At 36.0% G+C, this 23851-nt stretch overlaps 1 protein-coding gene and 1 pseudogene across 2 annotated transcripts in view; one reads left to right on the plus strand and one right to left on the minus strand.

Annotated features, from left to right (window-relative positions):
- LOC120776006 (mannosyl-oligosaccharide alpha-1,2-mannosidase IA) overlaps positions 1 to 23851 on the minus strand; it is a 319778-nt gene that overhangs the window by 165488 nt on the left and 130439 nt on the right. The gene's annotated exons all lie outside the window — the stretch shown is intronic.
- LOC120773518 lies at positions 7151 to 8451 on the plus strand (annotated as a pseudogene).

The following is a 23851-nucleotide window of genomic DNA, read 5'->3' on the forward strand; positions in this document are numbered from 1 at the left end:
ATGACGGATAATGAAATCTCGATTATCACTTTATCATGCGAGAGTATAAAATGTTCGGTGACACCCGAACTTAGCCCTTCCTTACTTGTTTTCATTTTATTATTATTTTTAAAAATCGCATTAAAAATTATTACAGCCTTATATGTAATAAGAAGGCAAAATTCTCTTTTTACAATACAATGTTATTTTCCATAACATTAGAAAGTATTTTAACGCTATTATCATAAGCTCTAACAACGATTTGTGCAAAACTTTATTTGTGTTCGACACAGCCTTACGTCTTTTAATTACCCTAATGCAGGTTAAGACAACGTGACAGCAGGAAATGGCACAGAAATAAATAAGAAACTGGAATGAACGGAAGAATACGCTCCGATAAGTAATACCTATTGAGGGCGGTGAGTACAGAAGAAAAATAGAATTATTCTAAACGAGTTGAAATTGGGAATATGAATAATACTTCTTCAAACGTGTTGCCGCAAGATACCGGATAGTCCGAAAACTCAAGAACAACTCACATGGAAGTGCAATATATTCCAATCATTGTAGAAAAGTCAAAGCCATGGCACTCGTTAGTACCAAGAAATATATACAAGCAAGATAATAGCATTAAGAGCTTAAAACTACCTCAACTCTAATAATAAATGTGCTAGGGTATTTGTATAGATACATATGCAACAATATAACTAAATATATATGTATGCACACATGCGCATATCACTTTACAAACTTGTCGAAAACAATTCTGAAATTATTCAATTAAGTAAAATATAAATCAAATATTTACAATGTTATTTTAGCAATTATCTAGTCTGCAAAATCAATTTAATATTCATTAATATAGTGGTCATGCGAACGTAAATACGTAAATAGGCACATATGTGTGTAATTTAATGCGCGCCTTAACAAATATTGGCCACCCAAACAATTTAAATGAAAGCCTTACCAAAAGTACACGTAATTATTGCGGCATAGCAAAGTAAATAACTTCGTTAATCTTCATGTATATACATATATAAAGACTTACTATATATGTATATTACGTCTCAGTATAAATATACAGGCACATGCGTATAGTATATGCATGTTACGTATACGCCATGTGCAACTCCTTGCTGAAAGCGTGTTGCTACAATTTACAATCCACATTTGTGGTAATATGTGTAAACAGCATGAATATTATGATTCGTGGTATTTACACAATTATTCTATAGACCGCTACATATGTACATACATATATATGTATGTATATATATAACAAATACATATACAACAGTTGTGCACATGTAAATGACACGTAGGTAATTACTTGCTCATATAAATATGAATTTAAGGACAGCACATCGCCACAATTGACATGAACCAACGAGAAATTGCTTTACTCAAAGCCTAGCAAATCTTATATATGTATGTGGGTTGAGCATTTTGGTTGAGAGCAAACACAGGACAAGAACCACATACGCATACATGCATAGAAAAGGACGTTAATGTACTAAGTAAACATGAGGCATATATGTAAGACTGTGTGCATGAAGACAGGGCGGTTTAATGTTTCTATAATTGTATAAGCAAATGGTATATACAAAGTATGTGCATAAATATATCTAAATAAATACATAAATTATGATCCAAAAGGCATATACATAAAACCAGGTTTAAATGTATGCAATAATAAACGCGGTTAGTTAGCAAATTTTCGAATAAATAGCTGAACCCGGATTGCACAATAATTTTACTTCCGAGCATAGACACAGTGGTAAGCTATAAGCTTTTACAGGCTTAATTATTACTGTTAACTATTTGAAGAGTTTGACGAAAGTTTGTTTGATTTAAGATTGCAATACAAATTGTATAAGAGAGACAGACCATGTATACGACTATAATTCTTTACCAGCAGAAAATCCAGGCTCGACTTTTATACAGCTTTGGAGTAAAAACACGAAATTGATATGTTTTAATAGTTACTAAGTGCTTGCGGGACTTAAAATATTGAAAATTAACTAAATTTATTAAAACTAAAATAATTCAGTTTGTTTGAATTCTTACAGACACCACTTAGACACCACTTGATACATAGCAGAAGGCATGAGACTTTTACAAATGAAATTCTGAGCACAGGCCGAATTCCGAGCGTACTTCGGCAGGCAATGAAACAAGTTCACATAAAATCGATTACCAGTTGTTGTTGTAACGGTAGAGCACCTTCCCAACTTACTTGTGTAAATCAGTGGCCACACGCAATACAAACCGTTAACCGTTATACTTCCGCCTTTCTTAATAAAGAGGGATATTCAACAGATCTGACACTGTGTGAACTTTTCCTATTTCCCAACCTCAAATCCGTGTTTCTGGAAACGTGCTATGAGTTTTTCAAGTTTAATGCAACTCAATTATTACATCTGAACCACTACACACGATGGAGATTGCTACTTCTACGATTTATTTATTCTTATTAGTGTTGCAGACAACAAAACGAGAGAGGCCGAAATACTTGAGTATGAAGAGCTTGATAAGCTAGCCGACAGAGGTTATGCTCGAAAATTCTACGAAAAGATGCGGCGACTAAAAGAGAGTTTCAAGACCAGAGCATATTCTTGTAGAACCCTCAGAGGTGATCTAGTGACTGATGCACAGAGCATACTAAAGTTATGGATGCAACACTTCTCCAGCCTGCTGAATGGCAGGAAAAGCATAACACCAGGAGAAGGTGAACCCGAATACCAAATCGATGATGATGGAGCAGACGTTCCATTGCCTGACCATAAAGAAGTTCGAATAGCAATTATACGCCTGAAAAACAACAAAGTAGCAGGGGCCGATGGATTACCGGCCGAGCCATTCAAATGCGGCGGAGAAGAACTGATAAGGAGAATGCATCAGCTTCTTTGTAGAATAAGGTCGGACGAAATCAGGAAATTTATGTGTGCTTTGCCCAATCCATAAAAAGGCAGACCCCACAATCTGCGCCAACTATCGTGGTATGAGCCTCCTCAAGGTTCTATCGAGCGCATTGTGTGAAAGATTAAAGCCCACCGTCAACAAACTGATTGGACCTTATCAGTGTGGCTTATGGCCTGGAAAACCAACATCTGACCGCTGCTTTTGACAGCACGAAAAGGAGCTGCCTTTATGCCGCGATGTCTGAATTTGGTATCCCCGCAAAACCAATACGGTTGTGTAAGCTGACGTTGAGCAATACCAAAAGCTTCGTCAGGATCGCGAAGGACCTCTCCTAGCGGATCGATACCAAACGCGGTTTCAGACAAGGCGACTCCCTATCGTACGACTTCTTCAATCTGCTGCTGGAGAAAATAATTCGAGCTGCAGAACTTAATCGAGCAGGTACAATCTTCTATAAGAGTGTACAGCTGCTGGCGTATGCCGATAATACTGTAATCATTGGCTTCAACACCCGCGCAGTTAGTTCTACTTTTTCAAAACTGGATAGGGAAGCGAAGTAGATGTGAACGAGGGCAAGACGAAATATCTCCCGTCATCAAACAAACTGTCGTCGCACTCGCGACTAGGCTCCCACGTCACTGTTGACAATATTAACTCCGAAGCCGTGATAATTTCGTCTATCTTGGAACCAGCAATGACAGCAACAACAATGTCAGCCAGGTAATCCAACGCAGGATATCTCTTGCCAACAGGTGCTACTTAGGATTGAGTAGGCAATTGGCGCCACCTTGCGAAAAGAAGAAACGACTGGCGCGCTGTTGTTAACTCGGCTATCACCGCAATAGGTGTCTACGCCAATAAGGAAGGTTTTGAAAAATGTTGTAATTAAAATTTTCTAAGATTGAAAAATAGAAAGAAAAATGTACTTTTTTCAAACATTTTTTTGCAACCCTAATTCAAAGGCACACTAAAAGTGACAACAACCTGATTGACGATGAATAAGAAAATTTTTCAACTTTTGCCAAACTAAATCATGCCAACTTAAAGCAGAAACTACATTCATAACACTTATCCGCGCTGATAGACACACGCCACTTTAAGTCATCAAACACTTGGAAAAACAGCACACACACATGCATACAAACAACAAGTATTACATGCAAAGCATTGCGAGAAAGGGAAATAAATCATGCGCTCAACTTGCAGCGACGACAAAGTGTAAGCCATCAAAAGCATAACTGCAACTAAGCCACGCACACACGCGCAAACAAATCAAAGTAAATGCAGAAAAACTTGCGCTAGAATGCATAACACTCATCTTTTCGTATATATCTGTATGTGTGTTTGTGTTCACCGCAGCAATCTTTTGCCAATCCGGCTGCGCAAGCAACGCCAATCTTCGGCGCGTGGGTGTTGGCGTGTTGTCACCAGCGCCGAGCTGTCAACCAAACGCTCACATGAATGAAAGGATATGTGTGCGTGTGCTGCTTTTTTCAACTCTCGGGTTTTTGGGATGTTCGTGTGTGGGCGTGACTTTTTTAACTTTTGTTTGGCTGTGTTACACCGACATTTTGCCACACAATTTGAATTATGTGCAATGCCAAGGCGATTTGAGCAAACCGAATGTCGAGTGAATAAATGTGTTGGGGAGCGCAGCGTGCAAGGGTTGCAGTACACCGTAACGCGTGCAGCATTTTGTCAGTCTATTTTTATCAATTTTCCACACTATTGAACATTTGGCAAAAGGGCAAAGTCGAACAGGTCGTTGTGTGTGTGGTATAAGGCAAATAGGTGAGCTTAAAAAGCAGACAGTAGTTATGACAGTGTAAAGACAGTGGTGGGAACAGATATAGAAACACATTGTGAAAATTTGCAAATTTGGTTAGCAACATGATATAATTAATACCATAAATACCATATCAAGTGAGTGTGAATCAAATTTAGTTTTTAGACAAACTTAAGACAAGAATAGGAGTGATCTTTTGCTGAGTTAAGAGTTCAATTATTACCAAAGCTTATTTGGAGCAATAAGCGAAACCGTGGGACCACTCCCAGCCGGATTATCCGCTGTTAAGCACAATTCGTCGGAGTTTCTTCATCGTTTCGTCACTGCCCGCGAAACATGGATTCAATATCGGGCCGAATTGCCGAAGAAATCGGATAATAACCACGCTCACCTCCCATACAGAGGTTATGTTGAAAATCACTAAAAGTGCGTTAACCGACTAACAAAAACGTCAGAAACACTAAATTTTACGGAAGAAATTGCAGAAGAAAGCTGCGCCCAGGCTTTTTTTAAAATTGCAAATGGGCGTGTCGTCGCCCACTTATGGACCAAAAACCATATCTCGGGAACTACTAGACCGATTTCAATGAAATTCGGTACGTAATATTTTCTTGACACCCTGATGACATGTACAAAATATGGATGAAATCGGTTCACAACTACGCCTTCTTCCAATATAACGCTATTTTGAATTTCATCTGATGCCTCCTCTGTATAATATATATGTACATCAGGAACCAATGATGATAGCGGCATAAAACTTTACACAAATACGGTATTTGAGAAATATGTAAATGACGTATAATGATATCTCGATTATCGCTTTATCATGCGAGAGTATAAAATGTTCGGTGACACCCGAACTTATCCCTTACTTGTTTTTTGTTTCGGTTTAGCTGCTGCGTATGCATTTCAGCATTGTTTCGACTACACAGAATTTTTGTTTATTGAAAAGATAAAAATACTGCAGCACAAATACATAAAAATAAGATTAAGCAATAAACGAAATAAATAAATACAAAATAGAATAAAATAAATAAAAAATATCAAAAAAGATTTTTACATGTCGAGGACAAAAAAGTATTTTTTATTTACGGGGTTTTCAAGCAGAACTACAACTCATATACATAAATACAATAAAAATCATACTAAATGCGGTAACAGCTTGTGATTGCACGAAAACTCTTGAAATTTCTTAGAATTTGTAACAGAACCGGCAAAATAATAGTTTGCTAATTGTCTCAGCGCTGGCATGGATTGAACTTAAATGCACTCTATGGCCGCAAACACTGACGTAAGTCTCGTGACATGCGATCAGAAAATATCACGATATTTTATATAAGCGAAAAAGGCAAGAGCGCAATCGATATTAAGCATATGGTGAGTTTTCACAGGTTTTTCGTCTTTAAAAGCGATTTTCATGGACCGAAAACACTTTATTGCCGAGTTGTGTGTTAATTTGTAGGCTTTTTAAATTTACATTTACATTAATATTAAAACAAGTAAGGAAGGGCTAAGTTCCGGTGTCCGGTGACTCTCGCATGATAAAGTGATAATCGAGACTTCATTATCCGTCATTTACACTTTTTTCAAATACCGTATTTGTGTAAAGTTTTATTCCGCTATCATCATTGGTTCCTAAGGTACTATATATTATACAGAGAAGGCCTCAGATGGAATTCAAAATAGCGTTATATTGGAAGAAGGCGTGGTTGTGAACCGATTTCACCCATATTTCGTACATGTCATCAGGGTGTTAAGAAAATATTATATACCGAATTTCATTGAAATCGGTTGAAGTAGTTCCTGAGATATGGTTTTTGGTCCATAAGTGGGCGAGGCCACGCCCATTTTCAATTTTTAAAAAAGCCAGGATGCAGCTTCCTTCTGCCATTTCTTCCGTAAAATTTAGTGTTTCTGACGTTTTTTGTTAGTCGGTTAACGCACTTTTAGTGATTTTCAACATAACCCTTGTATGGGAGGTGGGCGTGGTTATTATCCGATTTCTTCCATTTTTGAACTGCATATGGAAATGCCTGAAGGAAACGACTCTATAGAGGGGCGGGGCCACGCCCACTCTTCCAAAAAAATTACGTCCAAATATGCGCTCCTAATGCGATCCTTTGTGCCAAATTTCACTTTAATATCCTTATTTATGGCTTAGTTATGACACTTTATAGGTTCTCGGTTTTCGCCATTTTGTGGGCGTGACAGTGGGCGGATTTTGCCCATCTTCGAACTTTACCTTCTTATGGAGCCAAGAAATACGTGTACCAAGTTTCATCATGATATCTCAATTTTTACTCAAGTTACAGCTTGCACGGACGGACGGACAGACAGACATCCGGATTTCAACGCTACTCGTCACCCTGATCACTTTGGTATATATAACCCTATATCTAACTCTTTTAGTTTTAGGACTTACAAACAAACGTTATGTGAACAAAACTATAATCTACAAATATGATTTCAAACAAACAGACCATACAAAGCTTCCAGAAACCTGGACTAGTTGACTGGTTGCAGGAGGAAGAGCAAAAACCTTTGGCTACAAATCTAAAACTGAATTTCTTAAAAGTAAGACAAGTATTAGTGAAGATCACCACAAATAAACTAATACGTCAGAAAGAGGAAATAAGGAAACAAATTGAAGAGCTATCAAAACAACAAGAAGAACTCGATCAAGAAGAAGAAGAACTTAGAAAGCGGAAAGAATTAGAATTAGAAGGGCTTTCAGAAAAAGATCTCAAACTTAAAAAGATCGAAAGCTATTATGTTGTGGTACTGGGTACTGTCAAAAACCTTGCCACCATTAGACAAAAAACTTAATTTATCAGAAGTCAAGTTCGTGAAACGTTTACTTCGTTATGGGCATATCTTGGTACCAATTGATTTTCGTTACTATGGCTACCCAGTGGAACGTTACCTTGCAGAAAGCTCTGTCTCGATTTACCAACACCGATTTAAGCGACGAAACCACTCAAAATATTCGATCCAATGTTTATTAGAACATAAATATTTGCATACGTTGTGATCGACCCTTCCACGTGGATGTTTCTGGTGAATATTTTACCAACGAAAATTGTATTTACCACTGGGGGAAGTTTAAGGAGAGGTTTACACGCTGCGGGGGTGAGAGAAACTCAGAGGGTTGCGAGCGTAATAAGCTGCACGTGTGGAACGGGATTATTGAAGGAGTAAACGGACCCTATAAAGATTTTCTGTGTACACAACCACGCCCTGATAAATCGGATGTTGAAGCCAAAGTGTACGCATTGGATTGTGAAATGTGTTACACTGGACGTGGACTCGAAGTGGCCAGAGTATCGTTAGTTGGTTACGATGGTCAAGTGGTTTATGACCATTTTGTGAAGCCAACATGTGAAGTTGTCGATTATTGTACACTCTTCTCAGGTGTAACCGCCAGAGGTCTATGTCAAAATCAAAACAAAAATCTGAAGACCTTTGTCGAAGTACAAAAGGATTTGCTGCAACTGATCGATGCCGATACCATACTCATTGGTCATAGCATGGAGAATGATTTACGTGTGCTGAAGATTGTTCATAAAACGGTAGTCGACACAGCAGACGAGTTCTCACACCCATTAGGCTTTCCATATCGTCATTCGCTTAAGAATCTAACTAAAGAATATTTAAAGCGCGATATTCAATGTGGCAACAACGGTCATCATAGTGTGGAAGACTCTCGTGCCTGTTTGGAGTTAGTTATGTGGAAAATGCGTAACAAGATGCCTCCAAAATGACCAAAAGAATGGATAAAATAAATATTTTATTTTAAAACCAAAAATTATTTGAACGGAAAAAAAGAAAAATTATGAAAATGAATTAAAGAGTTGAAATTATTTGTAAACGTGTAATTTGAAAGTGAAAAAAGCTTGATCAAATTCGTCATCGTCTTTAAGCAAGCAAGTCATTTTTTTCGTAGAATGACTTCGAAGTGGAAAATTGATATTCGAAAGAGTTCTTTTGTAACAGGTTAAGCCATCGATGTCCTCACGTCAAGAAGTAAAAATGTACTTAGTAGTAATATATAGTACGATTGTGGGTCTTGTTCACTTTTTGGTAGTGTTCGGGAATACTTTTTAGTTAAGCGACTACCTTGTTTATACCCTCAACAGAGAAACAACGGTGACCACATAAAATGTATATATTAGAGACAAGCGTGGCCACCTAACTCGACGTGGTCAGGTACGTTTGTCTGTTCTTCAATCTGTCTGCATATACGCGAATTCATACTTCAGTTTTCGAGATATCAACATATTTCTCACCAATCCACCGATATCAAACCACTATTCCACAAAGTTGCGAGACAAACTATCCAACCCAAATCAGGCTCTTCTAGGGATTTTTTTCATTTGACAAGATATCTGTATGAAATTTGGTATGGATTGTTGTCCGAAATAGCGCTACTATCTCCGAAGTTCAGATCGAACGACTATGGCATAAGGTCATGTAAACTGACCGATCCAATTCAAGCTCTTGATTTTAAATCATAAGCATTTGTTCAAAATTCTTGTAAGAATAATTTTAAAATTTTAGTAATTCAAAAATGGAAAGAACCACAAGTTGCATCCCAAAGTAAACAGGACTATTTAAGTCTAGCACCGCTGGTGGCGCCATCTATATGTCGACTGCTGCGTTAGAATCTGCTATCTTCGGTCCAGTGAGAATTGCATGACATATCATCGATTGGAAGTGAAGTTAATGTGTTTTAAATGTCGGTATGTTTGTGTTTTCGGTGCGAAAATGAGCTTCGAACAAACAGCCAAAATTAATTTTTGTTTTAAAATTGGTAAAACTTTTACCGAAACGTTTCAATTGATGAAAGAAGTTTATGGCAATGATTGCCTATCCCATAGCAGAGTGTACGAGGGGTTTCAACGTTTTCAAAGTGGTCGTGAGGACTTAAATGACGATCAACATGTGGGCCAATTAAAATCTGTGATCACCGGTAATTCCATCGAAACTGTGCGTGAAATCATCATCATCGAAATCATCATTTAAATTCATGGAAATGGAATTGAACATCTCCAAAATATACAATTTATCGCATTTTGACCGAACATTTGGGCTTACGAAAGGTGTGCGCATGAATTGGTCCGCAAAAATTGACTGACGACCAAAAATTGCTCTCATCGATCGACGCTTGTGACAGATTATTTGATCAAAAATCACATTTTAACCATTAACCACTCCCCGTATTCACCTGATATGGCACCGTGCGACTTCTTCCTTTTCGGAAAAAATGCGTTTGCCCATAAAAGGAAAGCGTTATGCACCGACATACCGGCCAACGAGCTAAAACACTCGTTCGACATGCTTTTTGGCCGTGCAACAAGCTGTATTGGAGCAGAAGGAGACTATTTTGAATAAAATAAATTGATTTTGCCGAAAAAACCATTTGTTCTGTTTTTTTTAAGTGCTGTTTACTTTGGAACACACCTTTATATTGAAGTTTCGGTAGCCGTTGCTTGTTGAGTTACCGTTTGTATGTAGAATTCGGTACTTACTACCTCTTACCTCATGAAAACTCATCAATTTTGGCTTTGGAATTCGCTTGCTTACCTGCAAAGAAAAGATATAAAACGTGTTTAGTGGCAAATAATTGAAAACACTGAATTTATATAGAAGGGGTTTAATAATTTTAAATACATTTCGAGATTCCTTACTTTTTTAAAGAAAAAAACACAGAAACTTGAAATTGGGAATGTTTATTATCATTCGAAATAAAATATTTTGGCATTTAGTTTTTGTAGATTATCACCTTTAAATTTTTATACGCGGCTACATCTCAGATGGTCCATACATTAAATATCATTATCGAGACTCATTTGGCGATTGCCACGCGTGGTGTTTTGTTCCAAAGCCTGAATCAAAGCAGAATTATCCGCATAGACTTAAGACTTTACAAATCACCACAGCAAATATTCTTACGGTTTCATATTGGTGGCCAACAGGCAGGCTCAAAACGTGAAATCATGTGCTCACTAAAGTTTTCTCTCAATAAATCCGTTGATGGATGCGATGTATGGGAAGTGGAGCCGTCTTGTTGAAACCAAATGTCGTCGAGATCACGAACTTCAATTTCAGTCATCAAAAAGTCGGTTATCACGGCGCTATAGTGGTCGCCACTGAAGCTTTCGATCTCACAGGTATCATTTTTGATGATTCTATCAGCCCACATACCAAACCGAAACGTTTTTTCTGGATGAAATGGAAGCTCTTTAATCTTTTCAGGTTACTCTTCGCCCGAAGCCTCATTTATAACCACACGTCTACAACAAACACTCGTCATTACATATTGTCTTCAAACATAATTTAAGATACACTAAAACGATTCCTTTTTAGGCTGATTACCTGGCAAGGAAACTGTTTTACATAGTTGTATTTTGGTTTAACTTTTGCTTTCCTGGGAGTATTTACAATTTGTATCTATTTAGTCTTTGATTTTTTTTTTACGATACTTCAGCATAAATGACAATTAGCAATTAGGTTGCTGTGCTGCTATTTTTAACTTTCTACACTTCCACCTCTATCATGCTCTCCTTTTTAATCACTAGAGATGAGCATTTTCTCTGTCGCTTTTGCACCGTAATTGAGCCTTATTGCCTTTTCTTACGGCTCATTCGAGCTAATTCAATTACGGTACCGCAACAACCGATAATTGATGAGGTTTGGAAAATTACTTGGCAAATTTATGCCGCCAGCCACACAAAGCTCGAGTTATCTCTAGTCGCTGCAGTTGAATGGGAGAATAAATTTGTATGCATTCAACGAGCTGTAAGATATGCCGTTACTGTGAGCACACCCACACACACATAGAAAGAAATTCGAAACTGCTATTAAAATGAAAATCAACACAAGTGCCTGCAGAGCTGAGGGAATGCAGCCGCAAACGAAAAGCGTTACAAATAACTGTAATAACCACAAAACAGGTATTTGCGCTATAAAACAGAGCACGCCGAAAAGAGAATATAAATAAAAGGCAACAACTACAAATTTCTAGTTCAGAGGCTATACCTACAAGCTATCTGCCACGAAGAATCGCTATCGATAAAATTGGGGGTACACAAGCAAATGCATGTATAGTGGCACTGTGTGCGTGGGTGTGCGCTTAGTTTATTGTCATTGCTCCGAGAAAATGACTGCAACGTAGGTAGCGAAAAGCAGCGAGAAGGACTAACGGAGTAGGCGGTATGTGAGATAAGAAATTCTGTGGCAAACTTCATGCATTCCCTAGAAATGTGAGAACGAAAACTCACTGCAGCGGAAGTGGTGTGGAAAACTTGCGCTAGAAAATTCATTAGAGAATTTTAAATGTAGTGGTGGCACACACACAAATACACACACATTTATATTAGTTCATATTGGTTCATATTGGTATATGTTGCAAAAGCACATTGCACATTGAACGTTGAATGTTGGAAATGGCAGGTTGCAAGTTGCACGCTGTGCGAATGAATTCACAATTAGATGCGAGCAAACAACGTGTGCAGGTGGCAAGGCAAGTTGGCAGTAGCAGGCCAGCGATTGGGGCAAAGCAACGGTAACAGCAGCACTCACAGCGGCTCATATGTATGTGTTGAAAAGCGGTTTGTGTGTATGAATGTATGTACATATGTGTGTGTGAGTATATGGCTCAGCGTAAGGTATATGAAATTGATTGCTAAAATGCAGGGTGCGCTCTGAGGTTGATGTGTTGCAGGTTAATGGCTGAGCGGAACTTGTGGTAATCACATGAAATTCCAAGTATTTTAATTTGTTAAAAAGCTGATATATTTGACTGTTTTAGATTGTGGCAACACCATGCAGCAACATTTGAAACCACTTTTTGAAATTGTGTGACTTTAAAAAATATAAGGATTGCATCGTTGCCATTTTTAAAAATTTAAGTAAAAACACTTGCAGTTTTGCTATATTAAAATATGAATATAAATTCTAAAAAAGAATATGAATTTAGGTAGTTTTAAAAATTTATCAGAATTCACTCTTTAACGCCATTTAGATATGTGGATCTATTCTTAGAAAAATAAATAAATTTTTGTAATATGGCAACCCTATTCGAAGATGTTTTCTTGAAAATGTATGACAATTCACTCGATAGCATTATATATGCAAATTATTGCTTAGAAAAATATATATATTTTTTTTAATATGGCAACCTTGTTCGAAGACATGTTCCTAAAAATTTATCACAATTCACTGTATAACACCATACATATGTATATGCAAATTCTTCTTTCGACAAAAAAAATTTAATATGGCAACCCTATTCGAAAATATTTTCTTAAACGCCCAGTCGTCACACTTTTTACATAATTTTGCATATTTTAGCGACTTCAAAGTTTAAAAAAAAAATTAAAATTTTAAATTTTAAAAAATTACAAGGTGGCAACCCTGTTAAAGCGAGTAGGGTACAAATTTTCCATGTGACCGCAGAATATTTATATGATGCTAAAATTTTCAACTAAATTGTATTAAACCGGATAATTCTTATTTAAGGTAAAACAGCTGTTAGGTAACACCTCAGGTTTGCAACGAAAAAAGCAAACACCATGAGCAGTTTTAGCAGATTTAATATTCACTTACATAACATCGATTAAACCTATGTATATTAAATACGATTGAAATCAATTAATGAATTTTCTTTGCTTCTGTTTCCAGTCTATAGTCCACAAAAGCTTGACTGCAAACATTTATTCTGAGAATGAACTAAAAGAAATCGATTTTTTTCCTTCAGGTTTGGTTTAACATTTATTTTATTTTATAAAAAAAATATGCATTGTTATTTTTGATAATAATATCGATAATTTTTGATAATAATATCGATATTTTTTTCTAATAATATCGATAATTTTTGATAATAATATCGATACTTTTTGATAATAATATCGATCATAATATCGTTAATTTCGATAATATTATCGATACTTTTTTATAACAATATCGATAATTTTTGATAACAATATCGATAATTTTTTAATTTTTTTTCATACCATATTTTTTAAAAGTTGCTCCCCGGACAACGGTTAAGAAATACTCCCCAGATCTAAATGTACATAAGATTTGCTGGTAAAGTACGTGCGCTTTATAGAACTTTTTCGAAAAGTAGCGGACTAGTAAAAAAAGTTCAAACTCTACCGAAAAATTAACAAATATTGAAACAACAAACAAAAGACTTACTGAATTTACTTCAATTTTGGGACACTAATGTGTATTTAAGCAAAAAAAATATCGCTTTTTAAAAAATTCTAGACTATAAACCATACAAAAAATGTGAGAAAAATACTTAAAATTTTAAAATTAAAAAAAAAAATAAGTATTATTGATTTTATTTAATTTTAATTATTCGTTATCAAAATAATTTATCACCTTGCACTGACTTGCAGCCTACAATTATTGAACAACGAAAACTTAAGTTGCGCTTTTGTGGACTTTAAAAAGAAAATTATTCGTAGAAAAATACTGCCATCTTACGAACGAAGCAGCACACTACACTAGCATGCTGATAACAGCAATCAGAACACAGTAGAAGCATGCACGCCACAGGGCGTATGAGTAACTTCTGAGAAAGTTTCACGTGTTCAGCGCCAGCAGGCAATACCTTTTACCGTTTAATACATATATTTTACTGAATACATACATATCTACATATTTTACTTCACTCATACATACTTGCAGATTGCATGCATAAATACTTGTTAGCGGTTTGCGCGTGTGAACATTCATGTGTAAGAGAAAACAAGTAGAAAAGCGGCTGAGCAAAAGTTGGTATTAAAAATTATAACAACAAAAAGCAATGAAAAGGTAAGAAAAAAAGCATAAAGTTCGCTGTTATGCAACTGTTTAGGATACTCATGAAGCCTGCTGATGCTGCTGGCAGCAAAGTGGCAAACTTACATAACAACAACTGCAATAACAACGCAGCGCAGCAGGATAGGTAGGAAGCAAAGCCCATAGCAAGTGTAGCAGTAAAAGTTTTCACCAAAGTCACCGCCGCCAACAACCAACTAAGAGTCATCAGCAAATATTTAATGGAGAACAAGGTGAAGGGATTGAAGAATAAGGCAAAGGGAGTGGATAACAACAGGGTGAGCGAGTGAGCGTGGCAGACTGAGTGTTTGGCAGTAGACAGCCTCGGTAGGCTTACCGCACAGCAGGCCAACGTTTGAGGCCGGATGTGAGTCAAAGCATAAATTTGGTCAAAGTATTAAATTCTACACTAGAAATTTTCTACTACAAACACGCGCGAGGGGCAACCGTATATACATATATATGTACATACAACAGCAGTTATGTAGCAGCATTTAGTGGCAAGTATGCTGCATTTTATTGGGCAACTGAAGGTCCTCAAGTAATGTAAGTAATGGCAACATGGCTAGCAAAAATATGCCTCTGTGTGTGTGTGTGTGGCAATACCAACACAATGACAATGACTTTTCCAGCCGACCAACAGTTGAGATGATTGCTGTGGCTGCTCTTGATTTTAATGTTGATGTGGATGCTGCTGCTGCTTGCCTGCGTTTTTGTAACTAATGACGAGCATGATGATGATGGCGCTTGTTGATTAGGCGGTTGTCGGCAACTACTGCCACATACGTCATCTCTTAGCAACAATAACAAAAAAGCAAAGAAATCAGCAAATGTTGTGCACTTGAAGGACGTGCCTCGTAATGCCCGTTTGTTTGACGTATGCGAGGATGAATGAAAATACAGTCAGCTTGTTGAAGAATTTCAAAGTCACCGCTAGTGTAGGTGGATGATGTAACACGTGATTTGGAATATTTATTTGTGCAGATTTGATTGCAACTGATTTCAACTGATTGATAATTTCTTGACGTAAGTAGTGCTTCTGAAGTGAAAATTCTAGCTCTTTCGATTGAATACTTTTCTTTTCTTCAATGTCGCCCTTTTTGAGAAAGATGACTGCGAAGAAGAACCCGGCAGCCACGATTTTGCAGCCACATGCCAATATGTAAAAATTTTTTTGCACTAAAAACTTACTTAACAAAGTCTAAAAGAGTAGGCTACGATCATTTTTCCTTACTCTCAGAATAAGTTGTGAAATTTAATTTTTCTGCAAGGGCTCCAGACAGGCCTAATACTTTCTATAGGTTACCTTTAGGGTTACCACTTAGTGGGTGAAGGTATAAAAATAGGTTAACATCCAAGCAATCGGCCTACCGGTCTTTAACAACACCGCACCAATATGATCGCCTGGATACAGTGAAACACATATGTACGAGGAAGCTACAGACATGTTAGAACACTGCTCTCCGGACTATTACGGGATGCCTCTTTATATCTCCCATAGAACATCTGCACAGTCAGGTCCGCATGCTCCCAGTTAAGTAGCATAATGAATTCCTCTCCAAGCAGCTTCTGCTATAGTGTTTTCGTAGAAATCATCCCTGCAGTCATCTGCTTGAAGCGGAACTGCCTGCCAAAAGCATCAAGAGGTTCTTCCTCAACTACGACGTAAGACAGTATGCCAATCAGACTTCGGACGCAAGTAACTTCAGACATGCACTGACTACCATTAACAGTGGCGCCATAAACACTTTCGTCGACTCCCTTTTAGTGAATAGCGTACTTGGAATCAAACCACCACCCATCAACTTGGAGTCAACCACCACCTTTTGTAGACGAAGAGCTCGAGTTGCAGCGAGAATGGAGAGTGGCCCTTGTACAGGTTCGTCCGGATGCTATAGTAAGTTAAATTCCTACTTATCCAGAATCTACCCCGACATGTCAATCATATGTCCAGCATACAACGAGTCCCCGCATGACTCTCACCACCTCTTTTCAATCCCAATCCTGTCGAAACAGCACGTTTCTTGGGCCTATTGGATGATAACGATGACAACATCTTTTGAATGAACAGAAATCGAAATAATTTATACTCTGCAATAAAGTAAACCTAAACGCATGCTATGAAAGTCATGGAAATCAGGAATCTTTGAAAATAAGCAATAAAAATAAGTTTACTTTTTTCTAACAACTGAAAAAAACTAGTTCAAAATTAAGGCAGCCCAATATAGGTATGAAACTGCTGAAAAATTAAATCAGCGCTAATTTCGACATTTTCTCGCCAACACAAAAGGGTTCAAGTCAGCTAACTCCTGCTTCAAATAGACTGACCGCAGCTATTGGGGGCAACGAGCGAACGTCACACAGCAATCAACATAAAAATGGCTTCATAAATATGTAATGAGATTTCTTTTAGCCATTTCTAGTAGATTTCGCAGGCAAGCGGTGCACATACAAACAAACATATATATAAACATACATACATACACAAACATAAATGTTTACCAGAGCGTAGAATGAGTGAAGAGGGAAAAAGTGAAAATCAAAACATTTTGCGATTCAAGTGGACCACTATGAACTAATATTGTTATTTGTTGTAGTCAATGTTGTTGTTGCTGTTGTTGTTGACATTCAATTGCTTCTGCCCTCTTGATGACGGACAAATTTTTTGCTGGGGCATAGAGTGCTCTTATGTTATAAATGTTATGCGCCCGCATGTATGGACTGAGTGTATGTGTTTGTTAGTATATATACATACATATAAGTATTAGTGTGTGAGTATAAGTAGATAAGAGCCGATGGGGAGCACAACACTAAGTGGTCGCTCGGTTAACTATAAAACACTTGAGGGTCAATTTTCAAAGCGCTCCCATGCGGCGACAACAGCAGCTATCTAGCCTCAGCACACACTGCCGCCAGCTCTCTCACGTCACGTGGCACTTGTATCCTACAGCGGGATCCCAAAAAAATAAACTCACTTCGTAATCTTGGCAGAATTTGAGCTCGCCTTCGTATGAAATATGAATATTTGTGGCGTTGGCATGTCGTGATATTCCATTCCGTACACACTTGTGATCTTCTCTTGCTTACAGACAAACATAACTGTGTGCGTCCAAAAGTATTTGTACTTATCGTAAATTCCGTTATGTCCTAAAACCCTGAGTGCCTTTGCTATCACACACATCATCATTGCGCCATTTTGTTTATTATTATTTAAGTTTTATTTTATTTTGGGTTTCTCATGTCCATTCAAGGGTCGAGCACTGAACTCGCCCCAACTTATCAATCCTCGTGTGTTATAGAATGCTGCGTGTCCATTTATTCAACTCACACTCCTTTTTGCAGGGTATCTGTTTACCCGAGCACTTACTACTCGACTGTCCGGCCCGAAACATCACTCAAACCACTCAGCAAACATCTGGCAAATAAATTCATTTAGCTTCTGCCGCCAGCGCTATTCTACCCGTCTTAACCCCACATGGTAGATATAGTATGTATGTACATACATATGTACATCCCTCGAGACTCAATATTTTGTGACTTTATGGCTCATAGTTGTAGCAAATATTTGCGTAAATCTTGACATTAAAATTTCCATAGATATTTCTCTATATGCATGTGTGCGTGAATGTATGTATGTATGTGTTGTCGGATGGAAAATTACTGCGTCGCAATTCTTTGACACGATATAACGGCGCATTTTCATGTATTGCTTAATAAACATTAATGCTTATTTCGCCACGTTTATATATTATATTAAGTCATATCAGATTACTAAAGTCAAGCAAATTTGTTATGAAATATTGAAAGCAATATATGTATATATATAATATATGTATATGTAAATACGGGCATACATACATATACATATGTACATATGAATGTATATAGCATATTATTAATATGTAGTAAACTCATAGTTACTATTAAACATAATTATATAAAAATGTCCATATTATATTTCGACGTCCCTTGTGTTCATCTAACAGTACATAAACATTTCCAGAATTAATCAACTAGATTTTAGTTGCTCTCTGCATTATATAAACACATTGCTCCAGAAATTATGAATATGCCGAGGGCAAAACGCAATTAATTAAGGAAAATAGTTAAAAACTAATTTATTGTGCAATAATATTGATATTAATTTATTGAGCAATAGTGTTGTAAATATTCCGAGGGCAAAACGCCACGCAATTTATTAAGGAAAATACTTAAAAATTAATTTATTGTGCAATAATATTGATATTAATTTATTGAGAAATAGTATTATAAATATGCCGAGCGTAAAACGCAATTTATTAAGGAAAATAATTAAAAATGTATTTATTGTGCAATAATATTGATTATCATTTTTTGTATTTATTTTAAATTATTGTGCAATTATATTGATATTAATTTATTGTGCAGTAGAATTGGTATATGTACATACATACATATGTATGTATGTTTTCCTTTTAATGAGTATACATAAATTCATGCTGGGATTTAAAGGTTCAATAAAGACATTGATTAAACATGACATTAGTAGTCAGTGTTGCCACTTTTAATGCTTTTTATGATTATGATGCACACCATTTTGCTCAAAAATCAGGAAAATAGTTAAAAATTATATTGATATTAATGTATTGATATTTATAATATTGATATCATTATATTGTGCAATAATATTGATACTAATTTTTTGTGCAATAGTTTTGATATTATTTTATTGTGATATAATATTGATATTCAATTATTGTGCAATAATATTGATACATGTTTTTCTTTTAATGAGTTTAAATTTTTGGTTAAGTTTTAAAGGTTCAATTAAGACATTGATTTAACATAAAATTTGTAATCAGTGTTGCCACTTTTAATGATTTTTATGATTATGATGGCACACAAATTTTCTCAAAAATCAGTAATGAAAATATTTTTGCAAAATAATTTGTTAAAAAGTATCGATATCGGTATTTTAACTCAATTCCCAACTCTACATATATTCAAATATTTTTATCAAAGTAGTATTACACATTGTATATAAGCACCAGCGTCAAGTCATAGCTGTTCAAGTGAAATACTGGGTTTATATTTCAGTGCGAGAAAACGCCCAAACGACCTAACCTACCTATCATTGTATTACATTACATTAAGATTTGAACCCAAGCCTTACGAGATTCGACATAGTCATAGACAAATCACATTTTCTAAAAGAATTCTTTATGAAAAGTATCAAATATTTAATAAATTATTATAAGTCGCGTCAATCTATCTCTGCTCAATATTTCGAACCCCATGTCACATATGGCTTTGTCTAGTTTCAGTTCCAAAAGGTCCCGAAAACTTAATGGGTGCTCCAGTGGAAGCTGTCAATCGATATTAGCGAGTCATCTAAGTTAGGTTGTGGCATTAGATTGAAGGTTCAGAACCTTAAGACCAAATTTTTTTTAATCAAAGTTTATAAACCCAGTTGTGTCTAGAATCAAGCTTTTTGATTTTTTGACCAGGTTTAGAGAAACTAGCACAAGGAGCTGCCTTTCACAAAAGCTTTCGTTTGAACAACTTATACTCATTTTCAGTTTACCTATGAGCCACATATGTAGGTATAAATGATAATCTGTGTTCATATCACGCTTTTAGTAAGTAGAGCGAAGATCGAGGCTAGCTAGGCTAAGTGTGCCGCCTTTAAACACCTATTTCTCGAAACTGTGTTTTTGAAGTCGGTTGGCAAGATTTCTCGAGAACTACTTAATTGAGCTTCATGAAATTTTACACAAGTCTTTGAGATACAATTCTTAAAGACTTAGTCAAAGGATTTTTTGTCGATTACAATTATTTGAAAAAAAAATGTAAAAATGTCTGCCAAAAATCCAAATTTCAGTTTTTTCCTTCGTCCCATGTTCTAAGTTAGGGTTTTAACTAAAACATATATTTTCTCAGTTCCGATGATTCTGGTTTGATTAGGGAGATAACCTGACAACGCGGGCGCATTTTTTTTCAAGGGTCACCGGAAATAGCGTCGCAATGGCCAAGCTTAAAATATTTTTTTTCAAAAATTTCAGAATTTCTTTGTTAACAATATATCTTTGCAACAATAAAAAATCAAATAAAATATTAAATTTTTAAATATTTCAAATAAAAAATAAATAAATAATAAATTTTATACGAGAAAAAAATTATTGAAAAAAGGCTGTTTTTTACCCGAGGAAATCCTTGTAACTTCTTAATATGGACCAAGCTGTAACTACCGCTTTTATATAGCTTATGAGTCGACCTGAAAGAAATACGATTTCTACACGGCATTGGCATCAGCGTCATCTTTCGGTTAAGGAAAAATTATCCTGCTTGGCAACCAAAAGTTATACTATAGAGTGAAATCGGTTTCCGTGTCTGTTGAAATTCAGAGCAGAAATTTTCTAAATTCTATCCGCACCACCCTAAAGGAGCTGAAAAATATTTCAAAAATTTCAGGAGCAAAAATTATAAATCTTTAAACAGCTACGGCTTCAAAGCGATCTAGTTTCCATTTGCAAGCAGTTTCCACGCTCAACTTGCAAAGCAAAAAATAAATATTTCTTACAAGAGCACTTAATTTAGAAATAATATTTAAAATACTTTTTACAACCGCAAAGGCACTTAAAGTTCGCAGCACTACAACCCACACGAAATCGGCGAAAAAACAACAAGAGTAAAATCGTGTACAAGAAATAAAGAAATTTTTTATTGCTGCTTTTCAATGCTCTAACACCCGGCTATTAAATAAAAAACAACACGAAAGGACGCGAGTTGAACTGAACTCGCCAAAAGTGCAGATTCATTCACACACGCGGACAAACTTTGATGCATTTATTGAAACAATTGAAGAAACTAAAAATTCGAGCCAACACTACATACATACATACATATAACGGTATATACTATACTCGTACATACTTAGGTCGATTTGGGGGCGGAGTGAAATGAAAACTTTGAAGAGATTTTTTGACAACGGTCGAACAACTTTTTAAGGATCTTGTATACTTATTCAATTTATCAGCAAAACACACAAATGATTGATAGCCGCAGGCAGAAATGAACGTAATGAGACGGTTAGAACGGCAAGAAAGTGAGGCAGAGAGAGGAAGGTAAGGAAAGAGATGAAGACTGCAGAGCTGAGGAAAACCATGAATAAGCAAGCATTGCAATCAGCAATTCGTCAAATTGAAGGGAGTCTAGAGGCGAGTGGTGGAGCGCTAAATAAATAAAGCGGAAAAGCAAAACTAAAAACACTGAACTCATATATATAGTATATAAGGAAACATAGACAAGATTGTCCGTTGAATTGATGATGTATAGGAATTAGGTTAAGAGCGAGCCGACAACAAGGCGAAGTAATGAAATTCTTTGAAGCGTAAGGCAGGGTGACTAAGGAGGGTAAATGCAGGAAAGCGCAAGGTCAAGAAATCCCAACTAGCGCCGAAACACACACACATAAATATTGAAAAAATATATAAGCAATTGAGAAACATAATGAAGAAATTTAAAGGAGACAGAAGCGGAGAGCAGAAAATATATACATATATACACCACAGTGACAAGGAAAATTGATAATTAAGTAGCGCTAAAAACCGTCAGTTGATGATCTCATCGACAACATTATAAATTTATAAAGAAAAGTAAGTATTTGCGGTAGTTTTTCAAGGGTCACGGCACAGCTTAAGCTATAAGGATGCGAGGGATTAAAATATGAAAAGAAAATAAAATGAAGAACAGAGTGAGCTTTTCGGTGACTCAGCAAAGTACGATAAGTGGCGAAAGCATTAGCTGCAACCGGAAATGGCAGCAACTGAAATTGTCGCTAACGAGCCGAAGTGGTATGAGCTGTGGAGGATTTGGACGGAAGTGCGCCAGATTATTGTATAAATATTGAAGCTAAACCAGCATGTGGTTGCTGAAGTGCAAAATTCTGTATTTTCAAGTACAATAGCAACAACCGTAGAGAAATGTGCTGACTGTTGAATCAACTCAAATTGTTACAACTAACTGAATTGCACTCATCAGCAACCATAAAAGCAAGAAGAAGTTATATGGACTTCATTTGTCGACAACAAGGTACATATCGTCGCCTAAAGCGCAAAACAGCGTATCATCAAAAAAAAAAAAAAAAAAAAAAACAATCGAAAATCTCTGTATAAATAGTAAGTAACCATTTTATAGTCAAAACGTGAATTTTGTATCAATATGAGTGTATGGTAACCAATATATAACCGTTTTATAATTAATTTATGAGTGTATGATAACCAATATATAACCGTTTTATAACCAAAACTCAAATTTTGTTTCAATATGAATGATTTCTATTAAAATATATTTCCTTCGTCTCTAAGCTTATGAAAAGTGATGGTACGTTATATTGCATATTAGGTGACGATATTCTATGTATAAATACTTATGTCAATTGGCTTATGCTCCGTGAAGTCCAGAAGTTTAAATCGAAATCGAATCGGACGAATTTTCTCTTTCTCATAATTCGATACTTTAGATATTCAAAAATATCTCCCTAAATGTATTTTTGAATATTCAAATTATTTACGAAGTTATAGGCGGTTTAAAGTCGTCGAAACTGCTCCATTTAGCGGACGACTGCGGACGACTTAACGTAAATCTTCAAACGCATTTTTATCAAAACTACTTTTTCGATGCAGTTGCTACAATATCTCAAGTTCTAATCAGCTGGCAAAAAATTAAAGTAATATTTTTAAAAAAATTCGACAAAGTAATGAAGAACTCCTCTTTTGATTTTGAGTAAGCGCCATTTAATGAAAAAAACTTCAGCTTTGCAGCTTCTTTAGGTAGCGACATTTGTAATACAAGAAATCAAGAATCATTGTTTTATTTTCTATATGACCACAAGGTTAGCAATAATGACTTTCTTCCGTCTTTAGTTCAAAGAATTTTATTCGAAATAAATTATGTGTACTTTTGCGAAAAAACTCTCGAAGTTCGAGCCTCTGGACTCTGGGTATCCTTAAACGCCAAAAATTTGAAGCTCTAACGAGTAAAATCCCGATACTTTAGGGTTAGTAAGGTTTTTAGACTGCATTTTGGCAAACTCGAATTCGTTTGAATGAAAGTTTAAAGTCCATTCAATATAGCAAAACGTTTGGGTGGCTGTAAAAAGCGGGCCTAAAAAACTTTGCGCTGAAAACTATGCAATGTTACAGTGTTTAAGTTACTGATTTTTCCGCTCTTACAATGAGCTCATCATCATAAATTGTTGCCTACATTTCAGCGCGAAATCTAATTAAGTATATGTCAAGTAACAGGACCCAAAAAATATTACAGATCATCGCAAATATCAAGATTTAACTA

The sequence above is a fragment of the Bactrocera tryoni genome, chromosome 4 (assembly GCF_016617805.1).
Source record: "Bactrocera tryoni isolate S06 chromosome 4, CSIRO_BtryS06_freeze2, whole genome shotgun sequence".
Classification (NCBI taxonomy): domain Eukaryota; kingdom Metazoa; phylum Arthropoda; class Insecta; order Diptera; family Tephritidae; genus Bactrocera; species Bactrocera tryoni.